The sequence below is a fragment of the Chrysochloris asiatica genome, unplaced genomic scaffold, assembly GCF_000296735.1.
Source record: "Chrysochloris asiatica unplaced genomic scaffold, ChrAsi1.0 scaffold00312, whole genome shotgun sequence".
In the NCBI taxonomy this organism is placed as follows: domain Eukaryota; kingdom Metazoa; phylum Chordata; class Mammalia; order Afrosoricida; family Chrysochloridae; genus Chrysochloris; species Chrysochloris asiatica.
Genome location: NW_006408830.1, coordinates 2,735,631 through 2,745,073, shown reverse-complemented (window position 1 = coordinate 2,745,073; position 9,443 = coordinate 2,735,631).

Sequence of the window (9,443 nt, the reverse complement as noted above, 5' to 3'; positions counted from 1 at the left end):
TGCTGTTGTCAATACAACACAGGTAAACAGCTTTCTGGTACTATCTGTTTTCAGCCAACATCCATCTGGCGTCAGCAATGATATTCCTTGTTCCACATCATAGTCTGAACCCAGCTTGAATCTCTGGCAGTTCCCTATCAATGCACTGTGGCAGACGTTTTGAATTATCTTTAGCAAAATTTTGCTTACTTGTGATATTAGTTATATTGTCTGATGATTCCTGTTGGGTCACCTCTCTTTGGAACGGACACAAATGTGAATCTATTCCAATTAGTTAGCTAGGTCTTTCAAATTTCTTGGCATATATGAGTGAATACCTCTAGTGCTGCATCAGTTTGCTGAAAGATTTCAGTTTGTATTCCATCAATTCCTGGAGCATTGTTCTTTGCCAATGCCTTCAGTGGACTTGGAATTCCCCCTTCAGTAGCAAAATCGTGTTCTTGATCATACGCTACCTCTTGAAATGGTTAAACACCAACCATTTCTTTTTGGTACAGTGATTCTGTGTATTCTTTCCATCTTCTTTTGATGTATTCTTCATCATTCAATATTTTGTCCATAGAATCCTTCAGTATTTCAAGTGGCTGCTTGAGTTTTTTATTCAGTTATTTTAGCTTGAGAAATGCTGAGTGTGTTCTTCCCTTTCGGTTTTCTAACTCCAGGTCTTTGCACATTTCACTATAATATTTGAGTTTGTCTTCTCAAGCTGACTTTTGAAATTTTCTGTTCAGCTCTCTTACTTCCTCACTTCTTCCATTTGCTTTAGCATCTCTATGCTGGAAAATGAGTTTCAAATTCTCTTCTGATATCCATTTTGGTCTTTTCCTTCTTTCTTGTCTTCGTAATGACCTTTTGTTTCCTTCCTATAGGATGTTCTTGATGTCATCCCACAACTCTTCTGGTCTTCAAACATCAGTGTCTAATGCACCAAATCTGTTCCTGAGATGATATCTAAATTCAGGTGGAAGAGGTTCAATGTCATATTTTGGTTCTTGTGGACTTGTTTTAATTTTCTTTTGTTTCTGCCTGCACTTGCATATGAGCAATTGATGATCTGTTCCACAGTCAGCTCCTGGCCTTGTTTTGGCTAGTGATAGGGAGTTTCCCACCACTTCTTTCCATTGATGTAGTCAATTTGATTTCTGTGAATTCCATCTGGTGAAGTCCATCTATATAGTCATCTTTTATGTTGTGTTAAAAAGGTATTTACAACGAACAGGTCTTTGGTCTTGCAAAATTCTATCATGTGATCTCCAGCACTGTTTCTATCACCAAGGCCATATTTTCCAACTACTGATCCTTCCTCTTTGTTTCCAACCTTTACATTCCAATAGCCAATAATTATTAATACAGCTTGATTGCATAATTGATTACTTTCAGACTGAAGAATTTGGTAGAATTCTTCATTTCACCATCACTGACTTTTGTGCCTAGTACATAAATTTGAATTATAGTTCTATTAACTGGTCTTCCTTATAGGCATATGGATATTATTCTATCACAGACAGCATTGTACTTCAAGATTTTGAAATGTTCTTTTTGATCATGAAATGATGCCATTCCTCTTCAATACGTTATTCCTGGAATAGTAAACCATGTGATTGTCAGATTCAAAATGGCCAACACCAGTCCATTTCAGCTCACTAATGCCTAGGATATTGATCCTTATGAATTCCATTTCTTTTTGACAACTTCTAATTTTCCTAGATTCATAGTTCGTACAATCTATGTTCTGATTATTAATGGATGTTTGCAGCCATTTCTCCTCACTTTGAGTTGTGCCCCATCAGCAAATGAAGGTCCTGAAAGCTTTACTCCATTCGCATCATCAAGGTCAACTCTACTTTGAGGAGGCAGCTCTTGCCTAGTTGTATTTTGAGTGCCTTCCATCCTGAGGAGCTCATCTTCTGGCACTTTATCTGTCAACATTCTGATGCTCTTCATAATGTTCCAATATTCAATATTCTGGTGCTGACAGTGATCCACTGCTGTTCATAAGGTTTTCAGTGGGTAAACATTCAGAAGTAATCCAGCATTCCTTCTTCCTAGTCTGGAAGCTCAACTGAAACCCATCCACTGTGGATATACCCTGCTTGTATTTAAAATACTAGTGGCATAGTTTCCAGCAACACAGCAACATGCAAAGCACCACAGTACAACATACTGACAGTCCATAGTAGTTCCGATATTCTTCTCCAGCACCTTAACTCAAATGCATCAATTCTTCTACTGTCTTCCTTGTTCATTGTTCAACTTTCACATGCATATGAGCTGATTGAAAATACCATGACTTGGGTCAGGTGCACCTTAGTCCTCAAACTGATATTGTTGCTCTTGAACACTTGAAAGAGGTCTTGTGCAGCAATTTGCCTAATGCAATGTCATTTGATTTCTTATCTGTGCTTCTATGAGTGTTGATTGTGAATCCTAGCAAAATGACGTCTTTGACAACTTCTATCTTTTCTACATTTATCACGCTATTTATTGGTCCGGTGGTGAGAACGTATGTTTTTTCTTAACATTAAGGTGCAATCCATACTGTGGTGTTTGATCTTCATCAAAGTATTTTAAGACCTCTTTGCTTTCAGCAAGCAAGCTGTTTAGTTGTGTTTTATTGACTGTGTGGCTCATAGCAAACTATGGATTACTTTGTGGTGAATGGGAATTCCAAAACAGTTAACTTGTGCTTATGAGGAACCTGAATCAAGAAACAAGTGTTAAATAAAAATAAGGGAATACTGAATGATTTAAAATCCAGAAAGATGTGTGTCAGGGTTGTATCCTTTCACCATATTTATTTAATCCGTGTGGGTTGTGGTAGTGGTGGTTATGTGCCATGGAGTCTATTGAGCAAATAACCCAGGAAGCTGAATTATATGAAGAAGAGTGTGGCATCAGGACTGGATGAAGACTCATTAACAACCTTTGATAAGGATGACATAGCCTTTATTGCTGGAAGTGAAGAGGACTTGAAATACTGATGAGGATCAAAAACAACAGCCTTCAGTATGTATGCACGTCAATGATAAGAAAAGGAAAATATTCACAACTGGACCAATAAATGTTAAGTGACGTCGAGTCGGTTCTAATGCATAGTGACTCTGCATAGGGTTTCAACGGAGCGACTGCTGAGTTTGAACCGGCGGCCTTGTGGTTCAAACTGATCTTGTGGTCCAGTACTTTATTCCACATCACCACACCAGGCCTCTGGATCAATAAATAACATCATGAAAAATGGAGAAAAAATTGATGTTACCAAAGACTTCATTTTGCTTGGATCCACAATCAATGCTCATGGAAGCAGCAGTCAAGAAGTCAAATGACATTTTTATTGCATTAGGTAAATCTGCTGCACAAGACCTCTTTTAAAATGTTCAAGAGCAAAGATGTGGCTCAGTTTGAGGACAAAGGTGTGGCTGACCATGTCATGGTATGTTCAGTCACCTCATATGTGTGTGAAAGTTGGACAATGAATAAGGAAGACAGTAGAAGAAGTGATGCATTTGAGTTAAGGTGTTGGACGAGAATATTACGAGTATTAAGGACTTTCAAAAGAGCAAACAAATGTATGTTGTCATTAGTGCTACCCAACGTGCCAGGAATTCTCTTAGACTTCTAGCAAGGAGTCGCAGATTTGGGTGAGGTGTTGGGGTAGCAAGACATGAGCAAGACAACGGGAGTGTGAGAAAGCACGTTTAATAGAAAACAAAAGCACACTCGAGAGGCGAGTGGGTCTATCTCTGAAAGCTAGTGAGATCGTCTGCGATCATGGCCGTCTAGGAATATTTATTCTTTAAAATGTCCATCTCTGATGTTCTCGTAACTCATAGGCTTGTCTTCTTTTTGTCTCCTTATTTAGTTTATCTTCGTCTACCTGTGGTTAGTGGTAGTTACCAGGGGCCTGGGGGTGTTGGGTCTGCTACTCCTTCCTTCCATCCCTGCTCTATCAATGAGTACAGCCCGAATGCTCTTTAGAAGCGAGGATGATGAGACTTGTTTCTGTATTATGGACAATTTGTCAGGAAGGACCAATCCCTAGAAAGGGCATCATGTTTGGTAAAGCGTAGGGTCAGTGAAAAGAGGAAGACCCTCAATGAAATGGATTGGCACAGTGACCTCAACAGTGGTCTCGAACATAATTGTGAAGATGGCGCAGGACCGACCCGGCAGCGGTTCCATCAGTTGCTCTTAGAGTTGCTATGAGTCACACTTGACGGCACATAACAACAACCAGATTTAATAATGCCTTTCCTCGCTTCAGGTGGAAAAGCTGGGGCCTTGGGCTGGAAACACTGGCCCCCGAAATCCGGCTTTCCAATTTAGGAACGTCCCAATAAGTAAGACTTTTCCAGTCTCACTTCACATTCCCAGAAGGGGGATGCGGATTGCTTCGTTAAGGGCAGGGTCTGACTCGTTCTGAGGTGGGACCAAGACCCTTCAGCCTTCCTATTGGTGCTCCTTCCGTTGTAGGCGGGACAGATGTAAACTGATCTTCGTGATTTGCTATCGCCCGGGAGAGGCGGTGACTCGGAAGCTCTTCGGGCCAATATGGCGGCGCCCAGCTGCACAACAGAGCCGGCCCGGTGGCCTCGAACCGTTGCGTGAAGAGGTAGGTCGCGCATGGGAGGGCGAGCGCGAGTACCTGGGCCTCGGGGTGGTTCGTTCTGGGTCTGAGAGCGAGGAGGGCGGACCCACAGGGACCCAGCTGCAGGGACTGGGCACCATGACCTTTTGGGGTGCAAGGCGGGGACGTGCAGGAAAGCGCTCCCACAGCCCCAGACGAGACAACTGAGACTCAGAGATTAAGGTCCTCGGCCGAGGTTACGGTGCAAGTCGGTAGCAGGTGGCAATTCGAACCCGTGTCTACCCGTGTTTCCCGGGAGACGCAAAACCTTGGCAGCCAGCCTCACAGCAGCTGTACGTAAACCCAGTCATAGGGTTCGGATTTGTAAAAGTTTTATGGGAAGTCTAGACCTTATTCCTTTTCAGTTGATAGATTGGGGGCACCTGCCACATAGCAGATACTGCCCGAGGTGCTAGGGACACAGCAATGAACAAGACAGACAAAACTCCCCACTTTCCTGGGGAAGCTGGACAATGTCCAAGAAATAAACGAAACAGAGTGTTCCAGATATTGATCATTGCAAAAAAAAAAAAAAAAAGCATTAATCTTGGTGATAGGGACTTTTAGATTGTGGTTAAGGTAGTAAAAGAAGGCCTCTCATTGGTATGAAGACCTGAATGGATGAATGACCAGAGACAGCAGCGGGGAGGTCATTCCAAACAGAAATGAGTAAAAGCTGGTTTTTTAAAGAAACAGTGTAACTGAAGGTGTAAACCTTGTAACATTTTAAGTGTGATATACTAGTTGTGAAGATGCCCTTGTGACATCGTGGATTAAGCACTGGGCTGCTAACCACAGGGTCGTTAGTTCAAACCCCCCAGCTGCCCCATGGGAAAAAGACAAGACTTTCTGCATCAGTAAGATATACAGCCTCTAAAACCCTGTGGAGCAGGGTCAGTAGGAAACATTGTGTTTTTGGTTTTGGTGGTGGTAAGTATGTTGGCACAGCACAGGGCAGTGTTTCATTCTGTTGTTCATAAGGTGGCAATGAGTCGGTATCTACTTCATGGCACCTATCCACAGCAAGTGCCTTTGAGTCAGTTCTGACTTACAGCAGCAGCCCCTTATAGGGTTTCCAAGGAGTGTTTGTGGGCTTGAAGTCCAGTACTTTTCCTATAGTGACCTACCAGGACTACCGTTAGTGATGTGAGGCCAAAAGCAAGGAAATTAATTTATATTTTAAAAGCTTTCTCTGATCACAGAGGTGAGCACTGACTGGAGGCAGATAGAGGTAGAAGTGTGGGATTGGGTAGGTTTCCAGGGGAGAGGTGACTGACTGTTGATAGATTGGGGATAGGAGGGACCCAGTGAACTCAGACGGATGCCTAGGTTTGTGGCCTGAGTTACTAGGGACAGTGGTACCACTGGCTGGGGTTGGGAGGAGCAAGTTAAAGCAGGGATATCCATTTGGAGCAAATTCCGTGTGAGATGGCTAGGCATAGGACATCAAATTTTCAGGTGTAGAACTGCAACCGGCAGCAATTCCGATACACCAGCTGTTCCTCAGAAACCCTAAAAAGGGTCACTATGATTCGGAACCGACTTGATGGCACTTAATAACAACAGAGCGGTTTTTTGTTTTTGTTGTAATTTTTTATTATGGATTGAGTTTAGGTTTGCAGACAAGATCATCAGTTTTGCAGTCTATAAATTATACTCTTTGTTTCATCTCAATGATTACAATCCCCTCCACACAACAACAGTTATCCTGTTTCCTTACTGTGGCTCCCCATTTACATCTTGTATTTCACAAATGAACAAAGCAAAAATGTTTTATGTACAATACAAAACAAAAAGGATATATTCATTTAATTGTTCAAAGGGCACATTTTGAAAGCCAACCTTCTGCCCGCAGGCACACAGCCTTACTCAGTTCATGGGTCTAGAACTCACAACTGCTGTGTCTCTCCATGCCACCACCTCTGCCACCGTCTCAGCTGTCACCGCATAGGGATCTCAAGCTTCCTTCTTGATGGTCCTGGGATGGTCTGTTCCTGAAAGGACAAATTAACTCCTCACCCCTTTTAGTTACACATCTTCTACAATTACAGTTGTGACAATCAAATTAATTTTTCTAACAATTACTCACAATTGGATCATAAAATCCTATCACCATTTCCCCCCATCCCCTTTCACCAGATCCATCTGGAAAAGAGGGAAACTACTCAGTGGGGCTTCTACCTTACCCCCCTCATGCTGAAACTAAGTTTGTTAAGTAGTCACTTCCTGCCTTTCTAGCCCCCCTCATTTTTTTTTTTTTTTAAAAAAAACCTTTTTATGGTGAATTAAGTGAAGGTTTACAGACCAGATCATCAGTTTTATATTCAACTAATCATATGCTTTCCTTTGTTATATGGTTGCAATCTCCCTGCACCAACAGTTAACAGCATTTACCTCTATTCACTCCAACCACTGCATTCCTCCCTGTGTCTCCTGTCACCCCCATCTTTCCTCTGCCAACCGCCCTCCAGGTGTTTATTGCCTGCCCTGCCATCCATGTCAGTGCATGTCTACCCTCTAGCACATATATCATTTCTTCCTCCCCCCAAAACCATCACAGTGTTTTTCCTTTCTTTTTTTTTTAAAGCTTTTGTTGTAAATTGAGTGATAGTTTACATGGGAGAACATCAGTTTTGCACTCATCCTATCATATTTGGTTTCATTGTAATGACTACAATCCCCTCAGTGTATCATCATTCAACAGTATTTGCTTCTATTCTCTCTGTTTTGTTTGTTTTCTGATATACACAAAAACACTCAGGAATATAAAATCATTTAAACAGCCAAAGGGCACATTCTGCAAGCCTGCCTCCTGGCTGCCAGCACACAGCCTTTCTCTTTCCCTGAGTCTAGAGTCCTCAGCTGCTCTATCTCTCCAGGTCATCATCCCTGCCTCCACATCTGGTGTCACTGCTTCTCTGGATAGGGTCCCACATTCTCCTCGTGCTCTTCCTTGATGGTCCGATGTCCTCTATTTCTGGAATGTAAGATTGCTCCCCCTTTTATGTTACAAAACTTCTACCGTTATAGTTTTGACAATCACAATTAGTCATGATAACAATTACTCACTATTGAGTCATAAGAATCTTATCCCTGTCTCCTTTCACCAGACCTGTCTAGACAAGATGAGAACTATTCAGTGGGGAGTCTACCTTCCCCCTCACACTCTGAAATTAAATTCCCTCTTGAAAACTTGTAAGTCCCTCTCATTTTATTTGGCCAATGTCTAAGGTGCCTGTCCTTGATGTGAAGACTCTTTCCCTCTCCGTTGCTATTTTGAGTTACTACATCCATAAATCAAGTTCATCAAATTGTAGCAATTTACACTTGTTTCCTTTATCAAAGTTTTTAATCTTCCTTTAGTCAAGTTCTGATCATCAAGCCATCAAAGCTAGGTCAAATGGGTACTATCTGCAAATTTGGGCGTTTTTGGATGTTTCACTCTCAGCTCTAGCCCTCTATGGCTAGTACCTTGTCCATGGGCTCAGGAGTCCCCAAGCCTCACCACACTTTGGACCGACCAGCCCTTCGTCTTCTCTCTCATCTCCAGGTCTATGGGAGTCTATGGAATGTGGTCAAACTCAGCCCATTTCTTCATTGCTGCCTTCCACTCACATGTGGACCAACATGGTTGCCAGCAAGCTTACATGCCTGCTCATGTGTTCCCTTTGAGTTTCAGTCTTGGAGGGAGGTTTGTCCTTTAGGGACTTGATTGCTTGCCTTGATGGCGCCCCTCGGTTCCCCCTCCCCCCCATTTTTGATAGCCAATGTCTAAACTGAGAGATCTTAAAAAAGCACCATGTTGACGGCAGACATTCTTTTCTAGTTAAGCTACACTGTTGTTTGGTTTGAAGGAGACCACAGAGAATATTTTTGATTTTTGGTGTAAAGATTATTTTAGGGCAATAGTTTCGGCGGAGGTGGGGGGGGGGGTGTTCATCCAGCCTTACAGTCCTAGTATGGCGCTGCAGGTTAATACAATGGACTGCAGAGTTGGTTTGAACCGCAAGGTTGGTGGTTCAAGCTCACCAGCCAATCTTCCAAAACCCTATATAGGTTCACTATGGGTCGGAACCAACTTGATGGCTTAACAACAACAACAATCCAGCTTCCATGGCTCCAGAAAGTCTGGAGTCCATTAGAGGTTTAAGTTCTGTTCTGTATTTTCCTGGGCATGGGAATTTTGTTAAGCTCCCTAAATGGTTCCAATGTGAACAAAGTTTGAGAACGATTCAAGCTGCATACAGGAAATAACAGAGAAAAGGGGAACAAGTGAAATGACACTGCAAGGGAGCACACAGACCCATGATGTGGAGTTCCCTGCAGGCTCATTACGCAGCGTGCTCCTCAGACCAGCAGCATCAGCCGCACCTGCGAGTGGCTGGGATGTACCATCTCTGGCCTCCACCCAGATGTGGTGAATCCAAATTTGTACTTTAAATAAGATCCCAGGTGAGTCATCTGAACATTTAAGCACTTTGGGAACTTTACAAAATTTAGAGAAGGAAATATATCCTGCTGATTGTCTGAGAAACAGAGCCCTACCACTAGGAAGAAACCCAGGTAAATGTCTGAGTGTCAAGTAAAAGGTGACAGGAAGGGTCACCTGTGCCAGATACTTCTGAGAAATTGAGCAAGAGGGGATCCCGAAAATTAGTTATCATCTTTATAAGGTATATAATGCAGAGGCTCTTACAGGAGATATTTCAGTGGAGAGGTTGAAAAGAATGAGCAAGGATGAAGAACCGAGGTTAAAGGAAGACCTGGAGTCAAGAAGGGAGATGTTTGTTGTTGTTGTTGTTAGGTGTCATCGAGTCAG